Source organism: Trichechus manatus, unplaced genomic scaffold (genome assembly GCF_000243295.1).
Source record: "Trichechus manatus latirostris isolate Lorelei unplaced genomic scaffold, TriManLat1.0 scaffold00345, whole genome shotgun sequence".
Taxonomy (NCBI): Eukaryota; Metazoa; Chordata; class Mammalia; order Sirenia; family Trichechidae; genus Trichechus; species Trichechus manatus.
In genome coordinates this window covers 147087-159946 of record NW_004444281.1, presented here as the reverse complement: position 1 = coordinate 159946, position 12860 = coordinate 147087, and the positions used below count along the sequence as shown (strand labels likewise).

General features: G+C 41.2%; 1 non-coding gene across 1 annotated transcript; it reads left to right on the top strand.

Moving 5' to 3' along the window:
- The first annotated feature begins 8558 nt into the window (after positions 1–8558).
- TRNAS-GCU (transfer RNA serine (anticodon GCU)) lies at positions 8559–8640 on the top strand. The gene has a single exon. It is a non-coding gene; the product is annotated as a tRNA-Ser (tRNA).
- The last annotated feature ends 4220 nt before the right edge of the window (positions 8641–12860 follow it).

Genomic DNA, 12860 nt, shown 5'->3' with positions numbered 1-12860 from the left:
TTGCTATGCATATTTTTATGCGCATGTTTTAATGCACACATATATGCTTTACTTTGGGTATATACCTAAAAATTGGACTGCTGGGTCATAATGTATAAATATCTTCAACTGTAATATATAATGCCAGTTTTCAGAACTGATTGTATTGTACCAATTTACACTCTCATCAGCAGTGTATCGAAGTTCCAGTTGCTCTACATACTTGTGGATACTTGATTGTTATGCATTTTAGTCATTCTAGTGGTTTGTGTACTAGTATCTCATTGCAGTTTTAATTTGCATTTTGCAGATCTTTAATAAAATTGGGCATATTTTCACATTCTTATCATCCGTTTGGATATTCTCTCACAAAATACCTATTCAAGTCTTTTTGACCGGTCCGTTTCTTATCCAATTGACTATTTCCATTACAAGTAGCTAAAGATTTCTGGCTATTTAGATGGAAAAAAGTAATATGTCAGAAAGGTATTGGGGAGTTAACAGACTCAATGGGCAGAAAAAAAGGTTCATCTTAGAAAACAAGAAGAAACCAAGGCAGCTCCAGAAGCCAAAGAGGCAGGCAACACCACAGCAGACTTCTCTGCTAAAAAAAGTTCATCCAGTAACATACCAACCTTGCTTCTCCTCACCACCATCATGTTATCCATCTATTCATTTATCCAGATTCCATCACTGAATTTTTTTTTCAAGAACATCTTATTATCAATTCAATGATCCCTAAGAATTTGCATGCTAGAAGTAGTCTGCACGTAAACCTTTTAACTCCCATGTCAACTTAGCTGGCTATAAAAATCTGATATCACACTCATTCTTATTTACTTATTTATTATCTGTTTATTTATTATTGTGATTTTGGGTGTCCACAAATCTTTATTTTCCCAACTTCTGATCCTCTCCCTTATTCAGGCATTTGGAAAACTACAATTGCCTTTTGCAAGAATCTAACCTCTTTCCTTACGGTGTTTGAAAGAAATAAGTTCTGGGAATCCACACACATTCTGCAGCCTAATCCCCAGAATATCTTTTGATTCTTTGACCTCACTTTGCTTTCCAGGTCTTAAAATTCTCGTCTTTGATTTAGGATCTAGATCTGGGGAAGCATTAAGAAGGAAGAAGAAATATCAAGTGACAAAGAAGCTGGTATTGTCTTCAAACACCAGGTAGACAATCATCTAACCAAAAATCCAGCGATTAAAAATGGTTCCATTCTATGCCTTTCCTAGGGTGAAGTATGTCAGGATATTTTTGGCAGCCTAAACATTATAGACATCTAATATTTAATAACATGTTTGTCCAGAAGTCTGGACGTCGATTATTCGAGGTTTGGATCAAACAATGTGGCCAAACAATGTAAGGACCTAAGATTCTGCCTGTCATTTTTTGGCTTTTCCCTACTGGTCTAAGTACGGCTGCTCCAGCTCCAAACATTGCATGCTTTTAAGCAGGAGGAGAGAAGGCAGACAGTTGGTTTTCTCTTCCAGATGTTCTTTCGTTTATTAGGCAGGAATCCCTGGTACTTGTCTCCCTTCCCCCTTTAGCTCTGTGCCCAGATATGGATCACTTGATCACTTCTAGACAAATTATTGGCAAGTGGTTTATCTCCAGTGAGGGGACGTAATACTACCCAAAGAATTTTACAGTTTTAATATCAAGAAGAGAGGGAAATGGTTGTCATTTAAGCCACCAACAGTGGTGGAAGTATAAGGGAGTATATTAGAAGCCTAATATGAGCAGTAAGGTAAGGCTTTGACAGGAAAACTGTCCTGCTCCTATTCCACTCCTCTCCCACTACATGCCCATCTCTGCCATGAAAATGAGGAATATCCCCTTGGGTTATCTTGTTCTTGCTTGGGGAATGGGTATGGAGCAGAAATTTATTCATTTGATAGTATATGGTTTTTTTCTTGTTGTTAAGTGCCAGTCAAGTTGATTCCAACTCATAGCAAACCTATGTACAGTAGAACGAAGAAACACTGCCCAGTCCTGCACCATCCTCACAATCGTTGCTATGTTTGAGCCGATTGTTGCAGCCACAGTGTCAATCCATCACATAGAGGGTTTTCCTCTTTTTCACTGACCCTCTACTTTACCAAGCATGATGTCCATCTCCAGGGACGGTCCCTCCTGACAACATGTTCAGAGAATGTGAGATGAAGTCTTGCCATCCTTGCTTCTCATGAGCATTCTAACTGTACTTCTTCCAAGACAGATTTGTTCCTTCTTCTGGCAGTCAATGGTATATTCAGTATTTTTCACCAACACCATAATTCAAAGGCATCAGTTCTTCTTCAGTCTTCCTTATTCATTGTCCAGCTTTCGCATGCATATGAGGCGATTGAAAACACCATGGCTTTGGTCAGGTGCACCTTAGCCTTTAAAGTGACATCTTTGCTTTTTAACGCTTTAAAGAGGTCTTTTGCAGCAGACTTGCCCAATGCAATGTGTCATTTGATTTCTTGACTTCTGCTTCCATGAGTGTTGATTGTGGATCCAAGTAAAATGAAATTCTTGACAACTTGGATCTTTTCTCTGTTTATCATGATGTTGCTTGTTGGTCCAGTTGTGGGGACTTTGTTTTCTTTACTTTGAGGTGTAATCCATACTGAAGTTTGGAGTCTTTGATCTTCATCAGTAAGTGCTTCAAGTCCTCTTCACTTTCAGCAAGCAAGGTTGTGTCATCTGCATAATGCAGGTTGTTAATGAGTCTTCCTCCAATCCTGATGCCCCATTCTTCTTCATATAGTCAGCTTCTTGGATTATTTGCTCAGCATACAGACTGAATAGGTATAGTGAAAGGAAACAACCCTGACGTACACCTTTCCAGTCTTTAAACCACACAGTATCCCCTTGTTCTGTTCGAATGACTGCCTCTTGATCTATGTACAGGTTCCTCATGAGCACAATTACGTGTTCTGGAATTTCCACTCTTCACAATGTTATCCATAATTTGTTATGATCCACGCAGTCGAATGCCTTTGCATAGTCAATAGACCACAGGTAAACATCTTTCTGGTATTCTCTGCTTTCAGCCAGGATCCATCTGACATCAGCAATGATATCCTGGGTTCCATGTCCTCTTCTGAATCCAACTTGAATTTCTGGCAGTTTTCTGTCAATGTACTGCTGTAACCGCTTTTGAATGATCTTCAGCAAAATTTTACTTGCGTGTGATATTAACACTATTATTCAAAATTTCCACATTCTGTTGGATCTCCTTTCTTTGGAATGGGTGCAAATATGGATTTCTTCCAGACGGTTGGCCAGAAAGTTGTATTCCAAATTCTTGGCATAGACAGATGAGTGAGCGCTTCCAGCACTTTATCCATTTGTTGAAACGTCTCAGTTGGTATTCCATCAATTCCTACAGCCTTGTTTTACACTAATGCCTTCAGTGCAGCTTGGACCTCTTCCTTCAGTACCATCGGTTCTTGATCACATGCTACCTCCTGGAATGGTTGAACGTTGACCAATTCTTTTTGGTACAGTGACTCTTTGTATTCCTTCCATCTTCTTTTAATGCTTCCTGCATCCTTCAGTATTTTGCCCATAGAATCTTTCAGTATTGCAAGTCAAGGCTTGAATATTTTCTTAAGTTCTTTCAGCTTGAGAAATGCTAAGCATGTTCTTCCCTTTGGTTTTCTATCTCCTGGTCTTTGCACATTTCATTATAATACTTTACTTTGTCTCCTTGAGCCACGCTTTGAAGTCTTCAGCTCTTTTACTTCATCATTTCTTTCTTTTGCTTTAGCTATTCTGTGTTCAAGAGCAACTTTGAGAGTCTCTTCTGACTTCTATTTTAGTCTTTTCTTTCTTTCCTGCTTTTTTAATGAACTCTTGTTTTCTGCATGTATGATGTCCTTGATGACATTCCACAACTCATCTGGTCTTCAGCCATTAGTGTTCAATGGGTCAAATCTATTCTTGAGATGGTCTCTAAACTCAGGTGAGATATACTCAAAGTCTTACTCTGGCTCTTGTGGGCTTGTTCTAATTTTCTTCAACTTGAACTTGCATATGAGCAATTGATGGTCTGTTCCACAGTCTGCCCCTGGCCTTGTTCTGACTGATGATATTGAGCTTTTCCATCATCTCTTTTGTAGACGTAGTCAATTTGATTCCTGTGTTTTCCATCTGGCAAGGTCCACATGTACAGTCGCTGTTTATGTTGTTGAAAAAAAGGTATTTTCAATGAAGTCGTTGGTCTTGCAAAATTCTGTAATGCGATCTACAGCATCGTTTCTATCACCAAGGCCATATTTTCCAGCTACCAATCCTTCTTCTTTGTTTCCAACTTTCACATTCTAATAGCCAGTAATTATCAATGCAACTTGATTGCATGTTTGATCAATTACAGACTGCAAAAGTTCATAAAAATCTTTGATTTCTTCATTTTTGACCCTAGTGTTTGACATGTAAATTTGAATAGTAGTCAAATTAACTGGTCTTCTTTGTAGGCATATGGATATTATCCTATCATGACAGCACTGTACTTCTGGACAGATACTGAAATGTTCTTTTAATGATGAATGCTACGCCATTCCTCTTCAAGTTATCCTTCCCAGCATAGTAAACCGTACGATTGTCTGATTTAAAATGGCCAATAACAGTCCATTTTAGCTCACTAATGTCTAGGATATTGATCTTTATGCATTCCATTTCATTTTTTACTACTTCTAATTTTCCTAGATTCATACTTCATACATTCCATGTTCCAATTATTAATGGATGTTTGCAGCTGTTTCTTCTCATTTTGAGTCATGCCGCATCAGCAAATGAAGGTCCCGAAAGCTTGACTCCAGTCACGTCATTAAGGTCGACTTTACTTTGGGAAGACAGCTCCTCCCTAGTCGTATTTTGAAGCTTTCCAACCCGAGGTACTCATCTTCCAGCACTATATCAGACAATGTTCCACTGCTATTCATACGGTTTTCACTCACCAATTTTTTCAGAAGTAGACTACCAACTCCTTCTTCCTAGTCTTTCTTAGTCTGGAAGCTTAGCTGAAACCTGTCCACCAAGGGTGACCCTGCTGGTATTTGAAATACCAGTGGCAAAGCTTACAGTATCACAGCAATAGGGAAGCCACTCCAGTACGACAAACTGACATGTGGTGGTTGATAGTACATATTGAGCACCATTTATAAGTCACATAATAAGATACAGTGGAATAGATGGTGAGCAAAATGGACAGGATCCCAGTCCTGCCTTGCCCTCATAGGGTTTAGGATCTAGTGAATGATATCGACTGTAATCCCCTCAAAAAAAAAAAAAAAGCGTTAAAGCGTAAGGAACTGGCATTAAGGAAAAGTGCAGAACGTTTTAGGTAGGACCTCATAACCGAAGGATTTGACCAGTCTGAGGCTTTTTTGAGGATTAGAGAATTGAGCTGAGGTTAATAGGGTGGGGGAGGACAAGAGAATGCCAGGACAGCTGACTATGTATGTTTCAAGCAGATGGAACAGCCTGGGTAAGGACTTGGAAAGATCCTAGTAAGGAAGGCCAGCGCGGTTTGGACGAAGACACAGAGGAGACTTGTTTGTAGTCATAATCCCCACCCTACTTCAGAGTCTAGCAAAAGGCTTCCGAAAGCAGTGGAGGAGGAGAGTCCTGCCTTGTGGTGACCGATCTCACCTGGTTCTCCACCGCGGCCAAGGCTGGAATCCCCCTCCCGCCGCTGCCTGGGCACCCAAACTTTGCTCCTCAGTACGCGAACCTTAGAAGAAAATGATGTCCCTCGATGCAGGGGCCCAGTACCCTATACAGAATTCACCACGTAGACGAAGGCCCACGAAGCTGAACGGATACGTGTATTTTGTTTTGTTTTTGGTCTACTTTCGCCTGTGGATTAGCCGTGGGCACTCCTGCCCAGCGTGGAAAGCGAGAGCACAGGTTTGGAAAACAACGGGATATAGCTCAGTGACTGTGGGGCTGTCCTACCCTCAAGGGACCAGGAAAGAGAAAGAGGGCAAAGTAACTCCGGATGCGGAGATCCGCCTCCAGGCTCCCAGGACTCCCGGCTCCCAACGATCCTCAGAGAAACCTTCTGCTCCGGCCGGGGCCGCTGCAGGCCCTCTCTCGAGAGCAATCTCGAGAAGGTTCTCTCCCTAAGCCAAGACTCGCAATGGGCTCCCTCCTGCCCCCCGCGGCTACTCTGCGGGCTGGAGGCGAAACCTCGTGGGCTGAGGGAGGGCTCTGTGGTACCTAGCCTTTGGTCTGTGGCTGGAACCAGCGTGCGCGACGACCTGCGGGGTCTGGCGGGAGCCGAGTGGAGAGACTGACAGAGGGGCGCACGGTAGGCTTGGCTAACAGGAGCTCCAGGTAGAGAAAGTCAAACTGATATTTTTTATGATAAGCCCTTGGCTGCTAACCGAAAGACCTTAGGGTTCGAACCTACCAGCCGCTCCGCGGAAGAAAGATTACCCATTGCCCTTGATTCCGACTCATAGCCACCCTGTAGGACTGAGTAGAACTGCCTCATAGGGTTTCCAAGGCTGTAATATTTATGGAAACAGATTGCACGTATTTTTCCCGCGGAAAGTTCGAACTGCTGAATTTTCGATTAGCACCCCAGTGCTTAACCACTGCGCCCTGCTCCTTCAGGAAGGATTAACCATAAACCAAATCCACTGGGGTCGAGTCGATCCCAACTCATAGTGACCCTATCGGATAAAGTTGAACTGTCCCATAGGGTTTCCAAGCCCTGGTGGTGCAGTGGTTAAGAGGTCAGTAGTTTGAATCCACCAGCTGCTCCTTGGAAACCCTATGGGGCAGTTCTACTCTGTCCTATAGGGTCACTATGAGTCGGAATCCACTCGACAACAGGGGGTTGGGTTTGGTTACAGGGTCTCTAAGGCTGTAAATATTTATGGAAGCAGACTGTCACGTCTTTCTCCCGCTGAGCGGCTGGTGGGTCTCAACCGCCGACCTTTCTGTTAACAGCCGAGCGCTTTAACCACTGTACCACCAGAGCTCCTCCCGTAAAGATTTAAGTTAAAAAAAAAAACAAACCCGCTGCCATCGAGTCGATTCCGACTCGTAGTGACCCTACAGGACAGAGTAGAACTGCCCCGCAGGGTTTCTCCAAGGAGCAGCTAGCTGTTGAACTTGAACGGCCAACCTTTTGGTTAGCAATTGTGCCTCTTAACTACTGCGCCACCAGGGCTCCCCTCTAGGTCTGGAGATCAAATTGTATCTCCAGAAAAAATTTGATTTTTTTTTTTTTTTCCTAGTGTAAGTGCCGAACGCCAAGTTCTCTGGGAAAACGCTAAGTCCGTCCAGGAAAAGAAAGTACATTTACAGTTGGCATTGCTAATGGAAGGTGGGGATGCAGAGAGCCTGATTTGACCGGCGGGGGTGAGGGGGGAGTCGCCACCTCCAGAAGACTTGTTCTTGAAGACTCATCTTCAAAATTGTCTTTATTTATTATTGATTCTGATTAGTCAGAATTAATGTTTACTTTCTTTGGTGGCGCAGTGGTTAAGAGCTTGGCTGCTAACCAAAAGGTCAGCAGTTCGAATCCAGCAGCCACTCCTTGGAAACCCTATGGGCAGTTCTACGCTGTCCTATAGTGTCACCGTGACTGTAGTGTCACTGTGAGCTGCAATCGGGTCTACGACAGTAGGTTTGTTTTTTTGGTTTTGTGCTCGGTCGTCTGAGCATTTTATTCAATCCATCAAACAAAAACAACTGAAACAGCTATTTTCTCCCTTTCCTTGAATTATTTTCTCCCCGGAGGTGAGTTTCTTAACGTTTTTAGCACCTTGGAAAATCGAATGAAAGTTAAACAATCTTTTCCCTAGAAAACCACCACAACACACAGGCTTTTGGAAAAACAAAAAGAAAAGCCATAACCAAACAAACAAGAAAACCCACAGAATTTACTTTAAAAAAAAAAAAAAAAAATTCCTCTGACGGCAATGACCCCGGAATAACAGTCCCACGAATTAAGGATTCTTCTCTAAGCAATTTCATCCTCCAGTATCAAAGAAGCGGCAACAACACCGAGCAGAAATTGAGCATTGCTCTACTCAGATACATCGTCCAGTTTTCCAGACTGTTTCCTTCACCACGAATTAGGAGTCTGGATTCGCCTGCTCAGCTGAGGCCGAGCCCAGTGGGACTGACTGTGGGAACTTCCGCCTTCTACGTGCTCCGGGGCGCGCTCTTAGGGTGCGGTGAGCCGGCAGAGGCGTGGGAACCTGGCCCACCAGACGCCTGTGGGTGACGGCAAACTTCTGTTACCCGTCTTGGCCCGGCCACGCCCACCCCAGCTGCGAGCTGCAATTTAGCGCTGATGGGCCTCCTGACCCGAGACCCAGGAGGCGGAGAAAGGGGGCGACTCCACCAGTTTTATGAGTCCTGTGAAAGCTAAGCCCGTTTTTGTTTTGTTTTGTTTCTTTTCCCTCGTAGCTTTTCCACACCAATTCCTTGTCCATCCGAATGAAGATTAGCCATCGCCAAATCTCCCAGAGGTCTCTTAACCATCATTTTAACCGAGACTGCTAGTGAGCTGCTAAGCATACCATCCAGAAAAGAAGTGCTGAAGATGTTGCCCCCGGGACGAGGTGGCCGAGTGGTTAAGGCGATGGACTGCTAATCCATTGTGCTTTGCACGCGTGGGTTCGAATCCCATTCTCGTCGAATAAAACGTTTTAGTGGAAAAACAATGAGTCCATATAGTCCCTTTGAAACTCTGCTCAGAGCCCTAACTTTAGCTTGAAGAAAGCTACTACCCTCCTTATTCCGCTGTTCTTTCTTAGCTCCTCGATTCCCTGACTTCCTATTACTAGGGCATACTTGTGATTTCCCTTTTACAAGCTGAAATATTGTTTCCCTTACAGTATATTTGGTATTGATTATCGAGATTATCTAAAAATTGGGATAATTAATTTGATAAAATTAATTTTGGTAGGCTTACTTCCTGGCAACTGCAGGAAGCCTAAGAAGGGAGCAATGGCCCATAAAAGAGTAAAGGAGGAGACAAGAGTGTCTGGTCATCTCAATCCCCCCAGCATTTTTTTTTTTTTTTTTTTAAGAAATCATGACTACTGTGAGCAGCAAAATAAAATTCATGAAAAGCATAAGGTCAACAGAAAAACGCAGTAGGACAAACACACCAGGCAGAAATTGAATTACTTAGATTCTCAAAAACAAATTGACCAGAAGTGAAGAAACTTACAGCATTGAAGAGATGGACACAGAAGTTTAAAAAAGAATTAAGAAATTTGAAGGTTAATTAGTTTCATGTGACAACCACATAAACCAAAAAATTTACTCTTGTAATGGTCAGATGCTCTTTTCCAGGTTTGGCCATATTTATGCATTCTTTACATGCCCTCATAACATTTGCACAAAAATTAAATTTCACCTTTTCCAATTAACAGTACATTACAATATTTTTCTTTTAAACTCAGTCTTCATGAGCATTTTAATAGCTGCATAATAGTCAAAGGAGTTGGTATACTGTAATACACTTTAGCCATTTTTCTGTTTTAGAAATTTATTTTCTTTTAGGACTTAGTGGTTCAAAGGATTGCGTGTTGCAGAAATGGGTCAAAGGCTTTGAACATTTTATGGCCATTATTAATAACTAGTCAATGTGTTTCAATATCTGTTCTTTCTCTTTACAAAGAAGTCATGAATACATGAGGGACCTAGTTTCCCCACAGTCACTTGTCAAGCGGGAGTTATGATTATTTATGTATTTTATAAGTATATAAAATAGAATATATGTTATATATTCATATGTTTTAGACATATACAGTAGGTAGAATAGTAGAGATTTTTCCAAATTTTGTTTTCTAATTATGTTTTCATCTGCTTAGGACTATTTACTGCAACTATTTTCCTATTATTTTTAAATAGATTAAAAAATAACTTAATCCGAAATTTTTTAATACACTGAAAATTAGGGAAATTAGTATAAAAATAGCCATGTACCACCTCAGAGTTTCCACTTTCATTATATTTTTTCAATTCTTTGTTTACAAAAATAGTAGGTTTTTTAATTTTTAAACTTTTTTATTGTGAAACTTACCACACATGCAAAAAAATGCATATAACGTTCAATGGCCCGTAAAACAGAAAAGAAAGAGAGAGTCTAGTCATTCCAATATTTAAGTAATTATAAAGCAGGCAACTGCATAATTGTGACAGATCAATAAGTGGAACATGGCGAGCATCTAATAAGTGACTCTTGGGTCCCCCACTCTCCCTTCCCCTCCCCAAAGGTAGTCACCAAACTGGCTTTTACTTTCATCACTTCCTTGCTTTTTCTTTACTGTTTTGTCACCGGTTTTTGCATTCTAAAACACTATTGTTTACCTATACCTGAATTTTGTATAAATCATATAACACAGATTTATTTTTTACTTTTTTATTATTAATATATCTATAAGGTTCATTTTTGTGGGCATCACTATAGCTTATTTCCATTTTTGTATAATATTTCAAGTATGAATATACCACAATTATTTGTCCTTTATATTAGTTCTCTATTGATGCATAACAAATTACCCCAAAACTTTATTACCTTCCAATTTCTGTGGGTCAGGATTCTGGGTGGGGCTTTGATGGCTCCTCTGGCTCAAGGTCTCTCACAAGCCTGCAACTAAGATGTTAGCAGGGGCTTCACTCATCTCAAGGCTAGACTGGGAAAGGATCAGCTTCCATGGTTGTTGGGAGAGTTCATTTCCCCAGGCAGTTGGACTGAAGACCTATGTCCTCATCAACTGCTGTCTGGAGGCCATTCTAGTTCTTAGCCATGTGGAACTCTCCACAAGACTGTTCCTATGGGGGCTTGCTTCATCAGAGCAAGTAAGGAAGAAGAACTAAAAAGAATGTAAGACAAAAGTCACTGTCTTTTATAACCTAATTTGAAAGTAACATTCCAACACTTTTGCTGTACTCTAGTCATTGGAAGTGATTTACTGAGTCTAGCCCACACTCACAAAGATGGGATTACACAAAGATATGAATAATTGAAGCTCAGAATCATTGGGGGCACCTTAGAAGATGCAGACCACAGCTTTTATAATGTTGATGAATATATGTTTCCCTTTTTCACTATTAGAAATTATACTCCTAGACTATTCTTGTTTATGTTTTTGATGTATCCTTGTCTTAGTCATCTAGTGCTGCTATAACAGAAATACCATAAGTGGGTGGCTTCAACAAAGAGAAATTTATTCTCTCACAGTCTAGGAGGCTAGAAGTCCAAATTCAGGATGCCAAATCCAGGGGAAGGCTTTCTCTCTCTGTCAGCTCTGGGGGAAGGTCCTTGTCATCAATCTTCCTTGTTCGAGTAGCTTCTAAGCGCAGGGACCCAGGGTCCAAAGGACGTGCTATTCTCCTGGCTCTTGTTTTCTTGGTGGTATGGAATCCCCCATCCCTCTGCTCACTTCTCTCTTTTATATTTCAAAAGAGATTGACTTAAAATACAACCTAATCTTGTAGATTGAGTCCTGCCTTATTAACATAACTGCTTCTAATCCTGCCTCATCAACATCATAGAGGTAGGATTTACAACACATAGGAGAATTACATCAGATGACTAAATGGTGGACAATCACACAATACTGGGAATTATAGCCTAGCCAAGCTGACACAAACTGGGGGGACACAATTCAATCCATAACAATACTCAAAATCACTCTCATTGATTCCGACTCATAGTGACCCTATAGGACAGAGTAGAACTGCCCCATAGGGTTTCCAAGGCTGTAAATCTTTACAGAAGCAGACTGCTGCATCTTTCTCCCATGGAGCAGCTGGTGGATTTGAAACACCAACCTTTTGGTTAGCAGCTGAGTGCTTTAATCATTGAGCTACCAAGGCTTCTTTTCTGATGTATACATGTACACATTTCTTCTGGGTATGCTTACATTTAGTAAAAGGATGCCACTTTTTTTCTAAAGTGTTTCCGTCAGTTTACATTCCACCAGCAACAACTGAGTTTCTCCATTGGTCCACAACCTCATCTCCACATTGTATTGTCATTCTTTGCAATGTTGCTCCTTTTAGTGGTGTGGTGCCTTATCATTCTGTTTAATTTTCTATGATGGAAATGTCCAACATACACAAAAGTAGAAAGAATAAAGAATCCATGAGTCCCTATGTGCCAGTTACCCAGCTTCAAATAGTTATCAATATTTTGGCAATAAAGAAAACCCATACTTCATGTTAATCTTTGAGATATTTCTACTGTATCTCTAATGGATAAGAACATTATGTATGATTACATCTAGCATAATTAGCAATAATTCTTCAGTATTGTTCAATGCCCAGTCTAGCTCAAATTTCCCCAACAGTTTAATAATACTTTCTATAGGCTAGTTTATTCATCATTCACATAACTGACCCTTTTTCAAAGCAGGTTAGAAAAAAAAGAGAGATCCTGCCTTCACTCAAAGGATATGAATCATTTCACTTGTAGTCACCCGTTAGCTTTTTTCCTCCTGTACTTTGGTGTAAGCACCAAGCTCCTGTTCTGCCACATAATGTGCACCAAACGATCTACAAAGGAATGAAAGAATCCCTGACTGCAAAGGGGCACTCGGTCTTTTGTGATAGCGTAACCTTCCCTGCTGTGTGTTTCTCCTCTGCAGCATCCATGGCTGAACTCTGGAAAGCATTGACCATTAGAGGAATCTACTGTATGATATGTGGACACAGTGTCTGTCTATGGTGCCTTGCCTCCTTGGTGATAGAAACTGACAGAAAGCTTTTCATCTGCCCAGAGTGCTTTCAGTTGTCCTGGAAGAAGGAAATCTGAGCAATTTGGTTGGCCTCATCAGAGAGTTGGAGCCATCACAGAACATGGGTCTGAGAATTTGCCCTGGGAGGGTACACTTCTGTGGTGA